At 44.0% G+C, this 21,799-nt stretch overlaps 1 protein-coding gene across 1 annotated transcript in view; it reads right to left on the reverse strand.

Annotated features, from left to right (window-relative positions):
• Positions 1-21,799, reverse strand: part of LOC119401932 (chromatin-remodeling ATPase INO80-like) — a 255,790-nt gene that overhangs the window by 5,677 nt on the left and 228,314 nt on the right.

The following is a 21,799-nucleotide window of genomic DNA, read 5'->3' on the forward strand; positions in this document are numbered from 1 at the left end:
CGTAAGGCAACGGCAAATAAACACTTAGGCTTAAAAGGTAAACCTTGATTAGTTTCCCCTTCAAAACAAGGCGGTAACAAGTAGCAACCTAGACCGTCCGTTATAATCGCGCGTTATCTAGCGCAGTGTAAAAAAAAACCTGGCTGTATCTTTCTGTTTTTCTTTTCCTCGATGCAAGCCTCTGTTTCTACAATGTACTGTTATACAGTGAAACTTCACTTGAACGAACTTAAGGGACTTCAAAAAAAAAAAAAAAAAGAATTTGCTTAACCCTTTCAGACGCCATCTATGAAAAACTGTAAATGCGTCAAATAGATACAACGTTATTTCAACGCACTCGATATTCTATAGCAGTGAAAATAATATCTTAATGCATTAATTTATGTGTGTTATAGTAATTAATGCTAAATAAATTGTAATTGAATATCTACTTTTTCTGAAGTCATTCATGCTCAGTGTTCGCATAAATACAATCAGGCTACAAACATTCCGCAAATTCGTCTTCGGTTATGTCCATTTTGAGCACAGAAAAAATTTTACTATTGACGTGCCTCGCGCGAAGCGGCACGTCGAACGACTTGTCGAACATGGTAGTGCCTTCAGCAAAGCGATCGTGTGAAATAGTACACTGCAAAATGAAGTTAAATGAAGGCGTGCTTGTTACGCAGTAGGTTCAGTTTACCAAAAGCTCAATGTGCCTTGCTCTTTCTTGGCCCCTAGTAGATACAAATAGCAAAAAGAAATGGTGTACACAATTGTGTATACAGCGCCTCAAAAGGTTAATGAACGTTCACTTAACTAAACAGTTATAGTGGAACTTGTCATCACCAGCTAATAATAATAATTGTTGGGTTTTAACGTCCCAAAACCACGATATGATTATGAGGGACGCCGTAGTGAAGGGCTACGGAAATTTCTACCACCCGGGGTTCTGTAACGTGCACCTAAATCAAAGTACACGGGCCTCAAGTATTTTCGCCTCCATCGAAAATGCGACCGCCGCGGCCGGAATTCGTTACCGCGACCTCCGGGTCAGCAGTCGAGAACCATGACCACTAGATTACCATGGCGGGGCCGTCACCACCTAGTAAAAGAAAGCATGCGGTGTTCGAATGAAACGTCAACCCATTTATTCGTCATTTCTGCTTATTTGCGCGCGAATTTACGCTGACTGAGCACCGTGAATAATGCAGTAATCTTTTGCTGCACTTGTGCACTTATGAACGCAGTGGTCATGAATTGTGTCACTTGTGTCCACGCTCTCACGAACCTTCTCCGGCAGAACGCTCTGCTGTGCTGAAAATTACTTTCGACTTCTACAACCAGCAGGCGGACGTAGGCCTAAGGCTGCAGCTGTCGCTGCGGCCATGGCTTCAGTTGGCTACGAACATATGTAGGCAACCGATCCAGTACAAAGCCAACTGGGACCAACTGTTCGCCGCGTGGTAATGAAGCGCCGTAGTCAACGTAAAATGGTGGCCTCCGCCATGAGCTCCGGTGGTGCGCCGTAGGCGCAGTCATAGCGGAGCTGATCGCGGAGGCCATGTAAAACTGCTACAAAAAGTGCGGCTGTACTTGTTGAAGTCATCAATATGACCTGGGAGGCACTGGATGGTGTCATAGAATATGTTCGTGGAACTAAAATGTGGTCTACACTGAATTTCGTTAAACTGAAGTGCGTTAGCGTTGGGTTCAATGGCACTTCGGTGGGGAATTCACAAAACGTTCCTGCACCTCAATAGTTCGTTTAATTGACGTTCCTTCAAGTGGTATTTTGCTGTATATCCTTGTGAAGAAATAGCTTCCGTGGATTCAATGGCACTTCGGTGGGGAATTCACAAAACGTTCCTGCACCTCAATAGTTCGTTTAATTGACGTTCCTTCAAGTGGTATTTTGCTGTATATCCTTGTGAAGAAATAGCTTCCGTGGATTTCTTCCCTACATTTTTTTAGCATTATAGAAACGATCATCGTGATCTTTATTGGTATGCCTTTTGATAAAGGGGCGGCGGATTCACCTAACTTTACACTTATTTTTTTTTTTACAGAAATGTGAGTAATATCTATGCACTCCACCAAACTAAATTTATTTATTCTTTATTAACACCGGCACATATCTATACGAAGATCTCATATGTTCGCATGTGACTGTCCCCCCCCCCCCCCTCCACACCTCTCCTAATATTAACCGATTACCAATCAACACTTCACCGCCGGTTTGAAACCCACAGCGTCCCAGATATACAAAAAACGGATAGAGCTAGAAAGCGCCACGGCGCGGTGAAACCTTGTAGCGGCTCGACCTTGGCCCTCCGGTTCACTTTCCGCTACGAAAAAAAAAAAAAAAAAAGAAGATCTTTCCCGTAAAAACAGCGGGCAAGGACAGCCATTGTGAAAAAAGCACGAAGGTCGGGGACGAAGCAGCTCGCCGTGAAGTGCTTTCGAAATGAGTGCAGTGGCACTCAAACCACGACACCGCCCATACTATAACAACGCACTTCCGGCAGTAACCACTGAACACCTTAATAAAAAAAAAAACAACACAGCAAGGACAAGGCGACAAGGTAGAGAAATACACAGGACAAGCGCTGAACTAACGACTGACTCCAGCCTGGTCAGATGTTAGTTCAGCGCCTGTCCTATGTTCCCTACCTTCACTTCACATAAAAAAAAAAAACTTCGTTTCATGCATAAAGATGTACCCCCAAATACATTTTAGGTGTGGTGAAATTCAAATAAGATGTTTCTCCCTCCTCAGCATTTTAATTTTTATTTGTGCTCTAACCTGATACATGATGGTCTTAGGAATGCGTTATTATTCGTTTTTTTTAGGAAGCAATTTACGCTGTGTGTACAAAGTGCAGATAACACTCTGTTTGCTCATTCCTTGTCTGTTTTGCTATGCAGTGTTTTTCTTTTGTTGTTGTTGCTTTTTTAATATGAAGTCGTATATGTGTGACGATTTCCTTTTGAACTGCCTTTCGCTGTCGCCTTGTATTTAGGGGCTGCGGCTCGGTCAAGCTGACTATGACATCTTTTTCTGTAGCTTCCCTTTCACTGTGTTTCTCGAGACAGAAATAAAAAGTATCACTTGTATTCGAATTCCTGCTGCGGTGTTTCTTCGCAACGAATGTCAACCATCTCGCCGAACTTTACACAGCACTGCGATGAAACACTGTCCGCGGCAGTCAAACGGCAGTTAAATGTGTTTCGAGCGGACGGTACGCTGCTTCTTGACGTGACACAACCCTCACAAGACGTCACATAGCATTTTCTCGACGTCACGCAGGTATTCTGACGTCACGTAGCGTTTCTTGACATCATATAACACTTCTGTAGTCACAGAATGTTCAGGCAAAACTTAGCGCTTCCGACGTCACAAAGCACTTTCAGGCGTAACGTAGCATTTCTTGACGTCATACAACACTTCTCACGCCATACAGAACTTCTGAACGTCGCATAGCATTTCTACACGTCACGCAGGTGTCCTGACGTCACACTGCGCTTCTTGACGTCATATAGTACTTCTGACGTCACGCACCACTTCTAGAGCTCACGTTGGCCTTCGGTGGGAGCTAGGTTGGAAGCAAGCGATTTCAATTTTAACTTTCAGCTTCAAAGGTGCTCTCTGTGAACCTGGATATATATAAAAAAAAAGAGCACACGCAAGCTGGCCCTTCTAAAGTTTAGAACGATGACACGTAACGACATACGCATCCAACGTGCAAAGACAGATCCAGATCCAATTAAATAGCCCCGATGCCAGTCTCGCCTCCGCCTCGTTCCCTCGTAGCTTACGTTAACACGTCACACCACCTGCGCACTACACGGAGCCGATCAACGAAAAAAAAAAAAAAAAAGAACCTAAACGAGCAGAGTAGACACGATTCCATTCAATCCAAAGCCAAGACCCAACACACGACTCAATTAAGGGGAGACCCTGCTTCTGAAACATGTTTCTTGTTTTTGAGCGTATCATTATGAAACTTTCACAGCTTATGTATTTTTATGTGCTGATTTCAAACATGCGATTATTGTTCTAATACATTATGTAGTTTTGAAACTATTAAATAGTTTTTGTATTGTTAGGAGCAGGCTTTATTCCTAAACTGTGAGAGTTATCAAGCAAATCAGCCTATCACAATAACCTGGAATCAATGCTGTATGCAATAAGACAAGAATGGATGTTCTAGGGCCCATTTGAACAAAAGTTATGGTATTTTGAACATTCCCAGCTTGATCCCAGTTTGACCGAGCTCGACATTGCTGACTTGCCAAGTGTTCAACGTACTATAACTTTTGTTCAATTGAGCCTAGAACATCCATTCTTGTTTTATTGCAAACAGCATTCATTCCAGCTTATTGTGATATGCTGATTTGCTTTATAACTCTTACAATTTATAAATAAATCTTGCTCCAACATATACATGAAATATTTGATATTTGGAAACAGCATAGTGTACTAGAAAAATAATTGCATATTTGAAATCAGGACATAAAAAATATAAGCTGCGAAAGTTTCATAAAAATGTACTCAAAAACAAAGAAATATATCTCCGAAGCAGGGTCCCCCCTTAAGAACTTTTCCCCATTTCGTATGAGTATGCATTCATGTCGAAGAAGAAGGGATAGACGAAGACCTCAAGCGCAACCGCGCGAAGTGCCTCCGTCGTGTTGGATGGAAAGGGGTACAATAGCAGCGCCGTGCGCTCTTAATTTGCCGCTAGAAAGGAAAGAAAGAAAGAAAGAAAGAAAGAAAGAGAAAGAAATAAAAAGAAAGAAAGAAAGGAAGAAAGAAAGAAAGAAAGAAAGAAAGAAGAAAGAAAGAAAGAAAGAAAGAAAGAAAGAAAGAAAGAAAGAAAGAAAGAAAGAAGAAAGAAAGAAAGAAAGAAAAGAAAGAAAGAAGAAAGAAAGAAAGAAAGAAGAAAAGAAAGAAAGAAAGAAGAAGAAAGAAAGAAAGAAAGAAAGAAAGAAAAGAAAGAAAGAAAGAAAGAAAGAAAGAAAGAAATAAGAGAAAGAAAGAAAGAAAGAAAGAAAGAAAGAAAGAAAGAAGAAAGAAGAAAGAAAGAAAGAAAGAAAGAAAGAAAAGAAAGAAAGAAAGAAAGAAAGAAAGAAAGAAAGAAAGAAAGAAAGAGAAAGAAAGAAAGAAAGAAAGAAAGAAAGAAAGAAAAGAAAGAAAGAAAGAAAGAAAGAAAGAAAGAAGAAAGAAAAGAAAGAAAGAAAGAAAGAAAGAAAGAAGAAAGAAAGAAAGAAGAAAGAAAGAAAGAAAGAAAGAAAGAAAGAAAGAAAGAAAGAAAGAAAGAAAGAAAGAAAGAAAGAAAGAAAGAAAGAAAGAAAGAAAGAAAGAAAATAAGAAAGCGTGGGAGAATCGCTCCGCCTATAACCGACAGCATCGACCGGGCGCTGCGAACTAATTCGACGGGGCTTTTAGAAAGGCCGTCGACAGGGCGTGATGCGACCCGACAGCGAATCGAATCCATTACGTCACAGCACCGCGGCAACCATGGTCGTATTGAGAAAAGAAGGGGGTGGATTAATGCTGTTACGAGGAAAGAAAGAAAGAAAGAAAGAAAGAAAGAAAGAAAGAAGGAAAGAAAGAATAAAGTATAAGAGATCAGCGACACCGTTTGGCTCCGCGAAAGACGCATACGGATGAAGCCGAATCCATTCACAAAAACGCAGCTAACGGAGCTCTGGAGAAGGGATAAGGTGGGCAGCTGTTTTCTCAAGACATACCGCTCCAGATTTGCTTAGTCATCCCCGAGCCCAAGACCACTCCCCCCCGGCCGCCCTTTATCCAAGCGCTGTAATCCCTTCATCAATTCGTTAATCGCGCGCGGCAACCGTTTAATGGCCCGCCCAGGCTTAATCCCACGTAATCCGTCTTACCATATAGGGGATTAAAAAGTCATCAGGGGCGTGTATACGCATGTGTGGCCTTCGCGAATGAAAAAGAAAAAAAAAACGAGAGAGATGATTAAGATGAAGAAGAGAAGAACGCGCCGACGTTTCGGCCGTTATTGCTCCTTCCTAAATGAAGGAGTGTGGAGGCCATTCACACAGAAGAAATCCGCCGCGGACGTAGACTCACACACGCGATGCGATTATGACCTTGGGAACACATGCATCTTCGTGGAAAGAAATATGACCCTTAATAAAGGGGGCCCCAAAGTGAAACGTCAAGTCGGTACAGTGTAATAAAATTATTGTTGAGAACTACATTGTACCTAATATAGGCATCATATGTTGCTTATTAAAGGAAGAACTGGGAGGTCTTTCTAAATTTTCCGCCAAAATCTCAGCACCTGAATGTCCGTGTAGTTTAAGGTCGTTTTATTTCTCCAGTACTTTGGCCACAATGACTCAATAAAATTTAGTAAATCGTGCGATATAATGTCCACGGTCCTCTTATGGAGCCATTTTATTTCATTTTTAACGATAAAGGCAATACCACACGCAGTCAAAATCTATGACGCCACGGCAAGTTCATGCGCCTACTTGAAGACGACGTCGGCATTCGAATTTTCATTTTTGCCCGTTTTCTAGACTAGAGTGCTCTCGCAGCAAGAGTGGCGCTAAAACTATTGCGAAAGGGCAATTTACTGATACTATAGAATCATTTTTTCTTTAACTTTCTCGCAACTAAATGTTTAGTACACTGCAGTAAATTATTCAGAACTTTAATCTACCTAACTGTAGAGGCCGCGGCCCTAGCTCAACCAACACAGAGGTCCAACAACCCTATATGGCGAGCTGTGCGTACATTGGCTGCTGTGTTTGGCTTAGAACTCCGGCATTTATTCAACATCACATTTCTTCAACAGTAAACGTGGCACTGACAGTTCCGCAAAAGGTATGGTGATTGGATGTGCTTAGAAAACTCATCAATAATGTTTGAATAACCAAAACGGCCATCTGTCGTAACCGAAACCGAAACGGGAAAGGGTGCTTCGTGCAACGTCCAGAATGACGTCACAGCCTTCCCCACAGCAATGTACATGTCCAAAATGGCGTCACAGCCTTCCCCACAGCAATGTACATGTCCAGAATGACGTCACAGCCTTCCCCTCAGCAACGTGCATGTCCAGAATGACGTTACAGCCTTCCCTACAGCAATGTACATTTCCAGAATGACGTCACAGCCTCCCCCACAGCAATGTACATGTCCAGGATGACGTCACAGTTTTCCCCACAGCAATGCATGTACATGTACAGAATGACGTCACAGCCTTCCCCACAGGAATGTACAGACGGGTCCACTGTTAAAGGGAACACTTGCGTGCAGGGCATGTTTGGATTTCGCTCTCTTGCAAAAACATAATGGCTTAGATTTGCATAAGACTACTGGTGGTTGACAGTGCTGCCTCTTCTTGACAGACTAGTGCAGCGCATGAGGAATGTTTCCCTGTCCGCTTGCTGTTAGAGGGCCAGCAAAATGAAAGGTGCTCATTGGAGTGTTCCCTCTAACAGTGGACCGTAGTGTACATGTCCAGAATGATGTCACAGCCTTCCCCACAGGAATGTACACGTCCAGAATGACGTCACAGCCTTCCCCACAGGAATGTACATGTCCAGAATGACGTCACAGCCTTCCCCACAGCGCGATGTTCGCGTCAGAAAAGAGATACTGGCGATGTCGTCCGAGGATACATTGGGCCGTGCTAGCTTTTCGGGAACTCGACAGCGGCGATTTCGGCGACGATTTTGAGCGCTGAAGGATCGCCGGTCGCTTTTGACCGCCTGCTCGGTGAGAGGCTACGACGTCACAAACACAGGGTGGCCCGCATTCAGAGACATATCACAGGAAAACTTATCTCGAAAGACTTTTCTTACGGAGCTAGAAACACGGACCACAGAAGACAAAACAGCGCGGGTCCCGTCTTCTTGTATTCCGTTGTTCGTGTTTCTAGCGGAGTAAAAAAAAAAAAAAAACTTTCGAAGATGAACCTCCACCAAATATCCCAACTAGGCGCTCTACATATCATACGGGAACTCGCTACCAATTCTTAAAAGTCATTTTCAGTAAAACTAAATGAATTAAAATAGTACAATCTTTGAACACGGGGTGTCTCTAAAGCCAAAGTTTCGGCAAGTGGCCTTGTCTTCTTCAAGGCTGCCGTGAAGAAGACAAACCCACTTGTAGAAAACGTTGGCTGCAGCGACACCTAGCGGCATTTAATGATTTTTCCTCAATTCGAGCTTCCATCTTGTATTCTGTTTTACGTGTTTGTAGCGCAGCGAAAATTGGGATTTACAGCCTTATATGAATTTACAGTAGTACCGTTTGGCACAGATTATTAGAGTACCAAATATAAACACACACTGGAAATTTTACTGAGATCGGTGGACATCGAAAAATTGCCGGTGTAGCCCTTTTAAACAAAGGAATCTTTTCTTGCACTGCAAGCAGCCGCTGAGAGAAGCGCGTGCCAAGTGTTCTGCACCCCCCCCCCTCTCTCTCTCTCCAGCCCAAAATGAACTAGAGTCGGAAGCGTGAACCAATTCCCATGGACCACCACCACATTCGGAACGCGTGTACGACTGCAGGAGGCGGCGTAATGTCGCGTGGCCCGGTTATAAACACAAATCGTATTCGACGAGGTTCTCCGCGGTGCGTCACTTATTACGCGTCGTACTAAAATGAAAACAGACGGAGAAATAAATACGCTAAGAGAAACGTGCACAGACGGAAATCCGCCCAAGAAAGAAGAAGCGCCGGTGATGTGAACGCTTCCTTTAAAAAAAATAATGATAAAATTAAAAAAAAAAACGTGCTGCGACGACCATTTCGGCAACGTCGTCCATTCAACCGCATCCGTACTCGCGCGCGCATTGCTCTCCCTTTAAAAAAAAAAAAACCGCCATGTTTACTTCCTGCACCAGTAAAAGATGCGTTTTCTTAAAAAAAAAAAATTCCCGGTTCCTTCATCGCAGCGACATACCACGGCTACCGGCGAAACCCACGCGACGACGAAGAATCGTCTGCAATCAAGCACGAAGATCGTCGTGTCGTGTGCAACAAAAAAAGAAAGAAAAAAAAGCAGACGACGCGCACGCGCGTCGTCTGCTCCTCTCCGCCTACTGCGCACGCGCAGTTGCCCGTCGTTTGCGCTCTCCAAGGCGTAGCAGACGACGGCGGCGGCGACATCTGCCGTATACGTAAAAAAAAGTGAAGGTAAAACAAACAGCCAGATCCGGAACAGCCGAAAACGTACGGAGTGCAGCCCGGTTTCGACTCCAGCAGCAACAGCACTTCCGTTTTTCTCACGGCTAGGAAAAGGAACCCCGAGCGGTGGGAGGAAGCGGCCGAAGAAGACGAAGAAAAAAAGGAGAGAGTTGTGTTTCTTTTTAAAATTATTTTTTGCTTCTTTTGAATTCGAGGTCCCCTCGTGCACGCCGGGCGGGCGAACAGACGATTTCGCTTCGACACATATAGCGTCGCCTAGTCACCAAGCCAAGCCAAGTGCACATATATGTACGTACATAAAAAAATATACGCATGCACGTAAGTAACGCTAGTGATATCGTAACTTGAAACCGCACTCGGAGCATTGCATGCGTGCCCTCAAAATGAGCAGTAGGAACAACTTCCGAGGCTTCATTCAAGAGTCTTGACTTGTGCTGAGCCCCGACTTCTTTCGCGAACGAGATTTCTATCCGGTATGGTGTAACGACGCGACAACACTGGCAGATTGAAGTTAGGCTTAATAACAAGTGAAATAACGGCCTAGTCTTGCAGCTGATGAACATCAGTCGGAATGGGTCGCGGCACCCCAAGCATGTTCAAGTATTTAGAGCAAGGCTTAGTAGAGAGATTAAGTTTTACGATGCTCAGGCGTGATTAAATGGAGACTCAGGTTTGATACAACAGTGTTTTAGCTTGACGTTATGCTGAGCTATTACTATTATTGATGCTTGCTCGAGCTGCCACAAATGCGCATGCGCGGATCTTACCAATCTCCTTACGTTAAACTGTTACCGTCCAGCAAGTTTACTGTAGACGGCGTGTAACTGGGCAACAGTGGCAACAAAGTTTGAAAATCCGGAAATAGCCAAGACGAGACAAATATCAGAGAAATGTACGCTACGAACGTCCCCTTTATAACGGGGCGGTGACTTGTGTGCCACCAAGCTCGAAAAAAAAAAAAAGCACTTTTTTGTGTGTTTCAATTGGTCTAATGCACTGTCAATACCTCAATTAAATCGATCTTCCTATAGAAAAACAAGACCACAAATTGACAGCCCAACTCTCTGTACCTTATAACGGCAGACTGACCTTATTTGCCCCACTATTTAATTGTCCCTAAAACTCAAGGCTTCAGTTAGGCTATTCCCCAAAGATACACCCGGGGTGGAATTCAACGCAAACTACGACGTCATCGCTTAGGTATAGAAATCAAAGCACGCTAGATGGACGCAACAATATCGTCTCCTGGACAGCGAGACACAAAAATCTTTCGGGCAACGCGCGCATCCTTATATAACGCAAAATGCCACGAACGAACTAGATAGAAAGAAAAATGCAAGCAGGTAAAACAAAAGCCCATAATCTTCCAACGAGATGTGATAACGAGCCACCTCTTTAAGAAGGCTGTTTAGGAGCTGAGCCAAGACAGACATAAAGACATCGCGAGGCCGCGGCTAGTTGTATATACGTAATTGCTCGTAGGAGGAGAAAAAGGCTTAGCTGGTCTCTTTAAGAGGCGCAAGTTGTTTATGCACACGTACGCGTACAAATAGCTCCGCAATGACGCCATCAGTCGTCCCTGCCCACCATTCGCGTAAACACCGCACAACAAAAAAGTAATAATGCCAAGAGAAATGATGCCAGGAAAGAAAGCCGCCGTTAAAGGGAGTACCGGCACGACTTCAAGACATCGCAAGAGGGACATTTTTTTTTTTTTCGTTTCCTTGGTATGCAGTGTCAACGCTCTCCACACACCGAAGTCGGAGAACACGTATAAAATATTTTAATTCGATTTTAAAGTTTTCGTCGCTGAGCACTCCAGCCCCACCGCAGTGGGCATTATCCCGACGACTCAACGCAGTTCCACTTAGTTTGCGAATTCTGCGTCCTGCATGCCGCCTAAATCGCCGTATTCACATTCGCGGTCGCTGAAGGACAACTCACTCATCGTTGTTAACGTGCACGACAAGCAGATGACGGACCTGCCGCGATTACGTCGCGCTTTGCTATCTCCCCGTGACGTCACAATGCGATGACACGTCACTGAGAAGCCGCCCCTTCGATATCGAAACCGAAAGTGTTCTCTTTTTCTTTTTAAAGGCCGAGGTATTAAAAATATATTCGATGCATTCCCGGGCACCACAATACTCCTCTTAGGGTTCTCGACACCAGTGTTTTAATTTACAGCAACAATTTGAAAATATTTAAAATCCGTGTCAGTATCAATTTAGGAATTCCGTGTCAATTTAGAAATGCAGTTAATGAAGAGGAACGACAAAGAACGTTTGAGGGGAGGAATGCGTTGGTTTTATTAAAGGGACCCTGCAAATACTTTTCAAAGTAATCATCGAATGACCTCAGTGTAGGAGTCAATTAAGGTGAAAGCCGTCGATGCCTCACCGAACGCGAAAACCGACCGTCGGCGTCAGCACGAGTTACCTTATGACGTCACACGTCGCCGAATTATGTGACGTCACATGACGACGCCATCACGTGACACCGTCGCTTGGTCAAAGATGGGCCGATCCCGGAGGCAGTGCAAAAACCCACGTCAGGTGCAGAAAAAGCTTCCAATGTCTCCGATCACGGAGTTAGTACAAAGCCACGTTTAGCGCAGAAAGCTTTCGCGAGGGGAGGGGGGGGGGGGGGGGTCAATACAATCGATTGATAAGAAAAAGAAGATGGCTTTCGGCCTTGGAGACGTCTTATGCAAATGCGTAAGGGGCCCGCGGTGACTTTCACCTCACGAATCGATTGCCGCGAATTTATTTTTAAACCCGTCAAGTATGAGCGATCTCACGACGAGCGCGCTGGAAGCTACAAGGAGGAGATGACCAAGGGGCAAAGAAGTGACGTCAGTGTGCCTCACGACCTTGGGCTAGGCCCGCAGCCAGGAATTTTTTTCGGGGGGGGGGGGGCACTTGCTGAAGGCCTTGAGCATTTGAAGAAAACACCTTTTCCTTATTTTCCGTAAAACTACATTTCTCATCAAAAAAAATTTTTTTTTTTTTGGGGGGGGGGGGAGCCCCCCCCCCCCTCCACCCCCCCCCCCCTCGGCTACGGGCCTGTGGGCATGTTCTCGCGATAAAATCGGCTAACGGTCGTATCCTTCACTTCGCTGACGTAAAGTCGGGGCCCCCAACGACGCGATTTGCCGAGAGAAAAGCGAGCGATTTCTAGCTGTTTCTTAAACGTAATTGTAATTGGCTGCCGCGGGCAGTGCTATCACATTTGGCTCTCATTGTCACAGGAGCCTCGCCTGTCGACCGGCAGCGTTTTGTGACCATGTTTGAGAAGTGTTACAGGGCTCGCTTAAGGGGGGACGAGGGTCTTAAGAGAGCAACAAATCGTAAAAAAAATGTCATTTTTCCGAACCGAAAATCACAATTTCGAAGTATTTATAGTACAAATTATGCTCAGGAAAAATATTATGTTATGGCGAAATAGCGTTTCTTTTCCTTACAGGCTCAATAGATTAAATAACAAATGTTTCTAAACCTTGAAACGCGATTATCTCGGCCTTGTTGTTTTTGTAAAGTGATTGTGTCTTACGGAAGGTGTGAGGAAGTGTTTGTGAGCATAGGGTCATTCCACACCAAACGTCCCAGACATTGCGCTCGACCCCCTCCAATTGTATTGTAAAAAATTGTGGACGTTCATATCAGTGCACTATTTGCCCTCGGAAAGTATTTTTTGGAAAAAAAAAATTTCTTGTCTGTTACAGTGATTTGAATTTTGCCGTAGTGGGTGAAACATAAGTTGCGAAAAAATACTCTAAAAAATACAATACTTTACGGAACGCCTTAAACATCTGCTGTGTACTGGAAAAGGAATGGCACTACCTTATTATCGTCCATGGACGACCACTACTTTATCTCACGATGTGCTTTGTGGTGAAGCAATGCTGCAATTCCGCACCCATTTTGATTATTTTTAAAAAAATTCTACGAACATTACAGACAAAATAGAACTATATGACATGGCTGGATAGTTGGCAGTAAGCGTGTCAAAAAAAGTATTGAAGTCGATGACCGAGTAGTTTCGAAGTGGAAGGGGCGCAAACATTGAACAATGTGTGAAATGCCCCACGTTCAGGCACATGTAGAGGGGTGATGCAGTCCAAGTAAAAATGCACGCTTGGTCTCGTTGGGAAGAGCAAAAAAAGGAGATTTATTTGTGAAAGTTTAATCGGAATGTTTTTTGTTTTAGGCGAGAAACAAAAATTTATGTTGAGCGTTCGCGGCGTGCCTGGGCGCGGGCCCGTAAGTCCGCTTCACTGCGCCGACACTGTTCCTTGGGGCAACGGAAGTATGCAGCGCCCACGCGGGTGGCAAGATCGTGTGCTGCTGTGAGTTTTCACGTTTCGACACGCATTCTTCGGCTTTCCGCAGTGCCGCCGACGAAGTGTCAGGGAAAACGAGGGAGGGCTCGTTTAAGGTATATTATTATATAATAAAAGTGGCTAACAGGTACCGAGAAATACACTTATAATTCGTTTTTTTTTTTTTTTTTGGCCAGCTCGCTTGATAAGTGACTCGCGCCATTCGTGCCTCGGAGCCGAATGGTGCTACGTATTCTTACGCTCGGATCTTCGGCAGATGTGAACTTTGCTCCGGTGATCGCGTCGCCGAGCGAGCACGCGGCACTCGAAGGTTCGTCTTTCGGCCGCATCCCTTGGTAGCGCGTAAGATAAACATTGCGAACCGTGAACCGTGCTATTGTGTCATATTTTAGACGGAGAGCCTGTACAAAGGAAACCGAAAGCGATAAATATACAAAAGGACGGATCGCCTTCGCTTAATAATCGCAAGGCGATTACTAAGATGAAGACATCGCATGCAGCGTGGAAGAAAGTTGAGCTCTCAGCAAGGTTTGAGTGCAATCTCTCTCAAAGGTACGCGCACGTTTCACCATTTCGTGCCATCATCACTGACCACTCTTAATGCCGGGCTCACCACCTGCTCAGCAACACAGGCATTTCAAGTGGCGAAGACCTAGCAATAGCGTGGCTCTGTGGTAGAACAAGTGGCGAGGACCATACGTCGGCAACGGAAGTAAGAACTGCAACCTCCGCAGAGATCGAAAACACAACCCAACCTCTGCGCCTGTCGTACGTGTGCATGCAGTGACGTGGCAATGAAATCGTGCTCTGCTCCGACTACTACCCGCGCCTTTAGTGCCCTTCCGAAACATTCTGCCAGCCATATACACTGGTTGCAAGTTTTCAGCAACGTGAAAGCTCACAGCAGCACACGATCGTGCCACCCGCGTGGGCGCTGCATACTTCCGTTGCCCCAAGGAACAGTGTCGGCGCAGTGAAGCGGACTTACGGGCCCGCGCCCAGGCACGCCGCGAACGCTCAACATAAATTTTTGTTTCTCGCCTAAAACAAAAAACACTCCGATTAAACTTTCACAAATAAATCTCCTTTGTTTACTCTTCCCAACGAGACCAAGCGTGCATTTTTACTTGGACTGCATCGCCACTCTACGTGTGCCTGAACGTGGGGCATTTCGCACATTTTTCAATGTTTGCGCCCCTTCCACTTCTAAACTACTCGTCATCGACTTCAATACTTTTTTGACACGCTTACTGCCAACTATCCAGCCATGTCATATAGTTCTATTTTGTCTGTAATGTTCGTAGAATTTTTAAAAAAAATAATCGAAATTGGTGCGGAATTGCAGCATTGCTTCACCACAAAGCACATCCGTGAGACAAAGTAGTGGTCGTCAATGGACAATAATAAGGTAGTGCCATTCCTTTTCCAGTACACAGCAGATATTTAAGGCGTTCCGTAAAGTATTGTATTTTTTAGAGTATTTTTTTCGCAACCTATGTTTCACCCACTACGGCAAAATTCAAATCACTCTAACAGACAAGAAAAATTTTTTTTCCAAAAAATACTTTCCGAGGCCAAATAGTGCACTGATATGAACATCCACAATTTTTTACAATACAATTGGAGAGGGTCGAGCGCAATGTCTGGGACGTTTGGCGTGGAATGACCCCATATTTAAACAAGCTTGGTATCATTCTTTTCAGCAACACCTCAACTACAGGCTAAAGCTTTTTTTGTCTTAACCTTAATGTAATTGTAATTATTTGATAAGTGCCACCTAATTATTGGAGTGGAAGCTAATTTTTACCTTCCAAGTTTGAAAATTATTTCTGCTCGAAGCAACAGCTGTTTTGACGCGTAATTTGCTTTAGCCTGTGGGGTGGACCTTTTAGAAGAACCACGTAGTTCTGAAAAGTCACTATTGCATTGTAAGTAACCATAAATACCCGTAAGAAATTATCTAATTACAATGCAGACAGTACAATAAACAGTCAAAGCAGGGCACAGTTGAGAACAAGAAATGAGAGTGAGAAAGACGGCTAGTGAGTCGAGGTAAGGCGCTACGACAAACGAGCTAGGAGCTTTGCGGCGACCTTCACTGCTGGTGTCAAGTGATTATACAAAGACGTAGTGGAAACGACGCTACTTCCTGTACTCTTACACCTGTTGCGTTTCTCTCAGAGCAGATTTCGCGGTTTCCGCGTGCTTTCTTGGCAGAAGAATGGTATTCTTTTGTTTTCTTCAAGTTTTCAAGAGTGTCGCCTGGCAAATGCAATTCCCTCAGCCGCCTCCTATGTCTTGTTATTTATTTATTTGTTTGTTCATTTATTTATTTCTCTAGTTATTTAATAAGTACTGCGGGCACAAAGTGGACGCCAGGTGGATAAAATACAACACAAGGTAAAAATTAAAACAATGCTGTAAGCCGACTAACAATTTTTTTATTAACGCGATAGCGTTAAAGAGCTCGTATCGCAGAAATTGCGCTGTCGGCGTCGGGGCCGTTGGTTGTGAGCGAAAAATCATCATCATGTCCGTGACCGAAAAATCGAAAACGCTGCAAATAAAATAAATAATAAAAATGTTGGGTCCGAATGAGAATCGAACCCAGGCCGTCCGTGTGGCAAGCAGGTGTTCTACCACACAGCCACGCCTCTGCTTGGAGCTGCACTGAAAGTAACTTTCATGCTTCCCAAAAATACGCGTCCTGTATACAGGTGTCACAGTACGAGATGTAATATCGCAGTAGTATTGCGTGGTACAAGTGTACATTGCCCATAGGGCGTAACACCATGCCAATATCATAACGACTTTGTGGTTTAAAGACAGCCACCCATTACAAAAGGCGCACACATTAGTACGCGTATTCCCTTAAGACCACGTAGTGGGTGCATCGCAACTTCGAAGAAGTTTCTCGCGCATAATTGCTCCTGGTTTAAAGCATGCTACCCATTACATAAGGCACACGCCTTAGTGGGCGCATTCTGTTAAACCCTCGTAGTGTTCGAACTGCGCAGTAGGAACAGAATATCGCTATCGCGTTCAGCTCTTAAAGGCGAAGCTTAAGCGTCCCCCAATTTTTCTTTCTTTCCCGCGAACGATACTAGAGTGGAATGCCTTAGATGCACCCACTGTTAAAGCTGACAATACAGAAATGTTCCAATAATTGCTGGCCAATTGACCGTCTAAAGTTCGTTGCTTTTGTCTTTCGTGCCCTTTCCTAATGATTTTCCTTAAACCAGTTAAATTTATGTTCTTGCTTTATCTTGCGTTTCATACATTTTATGCTACTGTTTTTGCTTAAGAAGATCACTTATGCATAATTTATCATTGTAACTAACTCTGCCACAACTCCACTGGTGTCAGCAGTATTGTCAAATAAGTAAACAACACAACTTTAAGCACACAACTTTAAACTGAGTACTTTAAACAGTGCAAGTGCAAAAGTAAAATAATACAACGTTTACAGAGATAAGTTGTTGCAATCGTTAATGGTGCGCAGAAACAATGAGTATTTGAATAGGTTGGTTTGGGCAAGATAGGGAGTTAGAGCATTTTGATGCCAGCTCTATCGAAGAGGGTGTGTATTTTTCAGACTTGGCAATTTCAGGTATGGACTTTCCATGGAGCTAACATTTCAGCGAAATTTTTTGAACAGCCTTTTTAATTTTTACTACTCACAGTTCTCCCAGTGCTCCGCTACCCACATTGTGTGACGGGTACAACGACGTGCGATTTCTGGTGAAAAATATGCACCGATCCCAAAGGAATGCCATCTAATGGTCTCACTAAGTCACGTAGCTTCAGTTATCACACTTACTTTGATACCAAGAGCACTCTTTACTAATGTCTTGACTAATGTTGGTTATTCTCCATTCCATACAGAGCAATCAACACTGTGGAAGCTAGGCAAGAAGTTGTGTCAGCAAAATGTATAACTCTGCACGTCTCAAAGCTGTATTTTTTTGTCGTAAGTGCTCGTGCAAGCAGAACAAGGGCACGTGCTTCAAGCAACCGCGACGATTCAGATGAAAAACAGGGAAACAAAGACAGCAAAACGAGGTATAGAACATCATATTCACAGCCGCACAGCAGAGTCCGTTATGTCTAAGCCACAAAAGCTTCCAATTTATTATTGCGCGTAAAACTAAAAGGATGGTTGATCCCTCTGTCATAGGAATCGGTATGACACGAAAGTGAAACGTGTCGTCACAGAAGTAGTTGATTGCTTTAGTGCATTGGTATATCAGAGCTTACATAATGTCTATTTTTGTTTGGCAGATGTAGCACCGCCTGATGTGGACGAACTCACGTTGACGCCTAGTGGCACATTTCCGTACCAACCACTAACGCCCATGATCATGATTTAACCCTTGCAGTAGCTGAAGTTCTTAACATATACGTGGGCACCGCATATGGTGAATTCCGCAAAAATATGGCATCAACAAGCACATAATAAACACTGATACTTGGTATGCACTCCTCCAAAGCGTCGTGAAACAGGACGAGAAATGTTATGCATGTTGTGTCTTCCCTCTAGCCCGGCGGTTAATTCTCACAGGGCGAGTGGGGAACGAGGTGCGACAGCCAGGCGAGCGTCGGAGAGCCATTTGTCAATATGGATGGATGCTATGAGCGAGGCTTGGGCTAAAGCCACCGCCTCGCGGTGTGTTAAACGAAATTACACTTCTATAGGAAACGCGCCGAATGGGACGATCGCAGCAACGGCGCGTTTTTTTGTTTTGTTTTTCGAGCCTGGTGGCACACATGTCACCACCCCGTTATAAAGGGGACGCTCATAGCATCCATCCATCCATCCATGCAAGAGCACTGTGAGAGGACAGTGTGAAAGATAAAAGGCGCGTTCATGTAGCCTTCATTATGTGTTTGGCGGTAGCTCAGTGGGCTAAACGCCCGCCAGCCATCGTCGCAGACAGAGAGGTCATGGGTTCGACTCCTGTCAATGCAACCTTTCATTATAGTTTTTTTTTCTTTGCCATTTGATGGCGTTCATATTGCTGACGTATTTCTGTGACAGAAATACGTCATGAAAATCTTGGTGGTCCCTTACTCCACGATAAAACACGATAAAACACTTTCATGTCAAAAAATCACACTTTTGGTGCGAGACAAGAATGAACTATCTCCAGGTGCGAATGCATCTACAGCAAGAAGTCTCACTGGCCTCAACAACACTGACTACTTTGTATGGAACAAAGTACAGTAGAACCCCGCTGATACGTTTTTGAAGGGACCGTAGGAAATAAACGTAAGAGACGGGAAACGTAAGAGCCGAAAAACAGGAAAAACGGCGAAATATTTAGTGGTACAGAATTTTATTTCAATTCTTACGAGCAGCACGAAAATTGGCGCACTCAGCCGCGATCTAGTCGATGGATAGAAACGCGGAGCTTAGGACGGCCTCATCCACAGAAATGTAATCAACGTATGTGATTTTTTTAACACCAACAGCTGTAGGCATGAAAGAACTAAGCACACGCAATCACGACCGGCGCGGCGAGTCCGACCGCGAACCCGAACCGCACGCACGACCGTGCGAGCTCCAACCAGCTCGAACTCCTCCCGCTCTCCAACAAATAACGATGATGATGAGTCTACGCCAACGCGATGGCAGAAGTGAATGCCAATCTCGAAGGCCTTGCTTTCGCATGCAATTACGTCATACACACCATGTTTGTGCAATACAAATATCAAAGGCTATGCTTTTGTCAATAGTAAATGCCAATCTCGAAGGCCTTGCTTTCGCGAGCAGTTACGTCATAGACGCCATCTTTGCAATTTGAATCTCGAAGGCCGTGCTTTTGTTTGCATCAATTGAAAGGTTCTGTTGCTTGCGCCTTTCATGCGGCTAATATTACGGTCAAACGAGGCCAAGCTGCGTGAAAATGCACCATGGCGGCTCTCTTTGGTAGTCACTCGGTCGGCTCCGAGCGCACTTCGCGACGTATCATACGGGAACGGTCCGACAGTTACGACGTAACAGCGGGGTTCCCAATACATTGTATCCTATGGGAGCTATGCCGGGACCGGCGGAAAACGACGTAACAGCCGGGAAAAAGCAGCAGTGAGGAACGTAACAGCGGGGTTCTACTGTATAGTGTTGGTTAAATTATGGCAGATGAAATGACGGCCAGTGCTTGCCAGAGAGTTAGTACAGACTTAGAGGCAAAACTGAGTCGAAAGAGCACTGACCGCATATATAGTTTCTCACAATTCCCTAGAGGGAAAACTGGCGCTGTGATGCTGTTGCACGCGTGGGAATGCTGGGATGTGTCGGATTCGGATTGGCTTCAATGCATTTTTTGCATCAGAATGGTTCATTTCATACTGAGGCAGCACGCAGTAAGCTGTTTCCTTTATTTAACATTGCACAGACATGAGTTTTATTCAACTTTGAAAACTTCTCCATCGATTTACAATTTCACAAAATGTAAAAAGTAACGAGCGGCTGTTAAACTTGGAAGGCAGACGACAAGGTCAGCGTTCACTCCACGACTGTTTGTTACATCTGTTTCTTTCTTTCACCGCTTGTCTATGCCATACAGTGGACTGGATTTTATTGTGGAATATATTACGTGTGAATGAGATCCGCTTATGAAGGTTTTAGTTTAGAGAAGCCTTATCTGTGTAGCCGCATCCACATTTGAAGCCAAGCCTTGCTCAACGGCAGCCAACAGAAGCCTAGCAGACACATATCCCGTCATTCCCTTGACGGCACAGCACCTTAAGAAATTACAAACGTGGCAGCCCTGGCCAGGAGTTGAGCCCATGTCCTCGAGCTCAGCATGGACCCACGCGCCATAAGGATTAGAAGACCTTTCAATTTAGCGTAGGAAAAATAGAAGTCGAAATTTTCTAAAAATAAAAAGGCTACCATGAAACCTCACTTGTACGGAGGGCAATACAATTTCACCATTTCTTCACCTTCAGAAGGGGGAAAAAGACAAGCATGTCTGTCTATGAAAAAATATATAATTTCCAGACCGTTGCACGCTAGTTTAGTTGTAATCGCTAATGATACAGCACTAATGATGTTACCAATAATGAGCAAACCATATCATGAGTTATGGAGTGATAAGTGGGGAAGGTGTTTTAATGAGAGAGCGAAGGAACACAATCTGAATGTGCACAACAAAACGGGAAGCTTTCTGGCAGAACATTGCAAACAGTGCGGATGTGCGCCCACTTTTGAGAACACACAATTTTTAAAGAAGGCAAACGGCAAAACAGAATGTGAAATCGTGGAAGCGTTTTTTATCAGGGAAGCAGGAGACAGTTGCATCAGCAAGCCAACTATTTTGCTCACTGACGCTGAGATTCAATATCTCAAAGGTTTCATATAAATCATTTCCTTTACCGTGTTTTTTGTTGGTCATGCTCTAACTTTCCATCGACTCACTCTCAATCATTGTTATCACGGTAAGTGAGCCTGCGCCTCGAAAATGGATTGTTGATTGTTTGTTTGTTTGTTTTTTTGTCGGTTTTTTTCTTTTGCTTGTTCATCCTTGTTAGGAACTGACTTTATCGGTTTGTCACTTTTGTTCATTTTATCTGAGTGTGGAAGACGCGTGCGCACGGTGTGATTCATGTACACGTGTTAGCTTTCAGTGAAAATGTAGTTTGCATACCTGATGCTTTTGATTGGCGATTTTATTGGAATGACGTGCTCAGTTTGATGCGGTGTAAAAACGAGCGGTAGGTGCAATAAAGATGTCAGTTGTAAGTTCAGCGCTCGTCCAGTCTACTGTGTTCCTGCGTCCTCGTCCTTTAAAACAAAGTATTGCTTGAAGAACCCACAGCTAGCAGTATTCTTGTTGTGCAATGTGAGTAGATTCCTGAGCATGCACAGCACTTTGTCTTCTTGCACATCGTTGTGTAAGCAAACGACGTGCAAGCACTGAAACTGCTGTTAAACTTTCTGATATATTTATTTTATTTTATTTTATATTTTATTCAAAATGCCTTACAGGCCCATTAAAGGGCATTGAGTAAGGGGGGCATCAGTATATACATTGCAACAAAAATACAGACAAAAAGTAAAAAAACAAAGAACAAAAAATACAAATGATAAACATCAAGGTGCAACAAAGTTATACAATAGAAAAACGCAACGAAATCAGGTTACCCCTTTGGTATTAACAGATGACCGGAATTGGCTAACACAGCTCCCCTTATTGTGATCCCTTCGCTATTTATTATGCACTACCCTCTCTTATTATAGACCGAGAATTAGCAACTTCGATTGATTA

This window comes from Rhipicephalus sanguineus, chromosome 8 (assembly GCF_013339695.2).
Source record: "Rhipicephalus sanguineus isolate Rsan-2018 chromosome 8, BIME_Rsan_1.4, whole genome shotgun sequence".
NCBI lineage: Eukaryota > Metazoa > Arthropoda > Arachnida > Ixodida > Ixodidae > Rhipicephalus > Rhipicephalus sanguineus.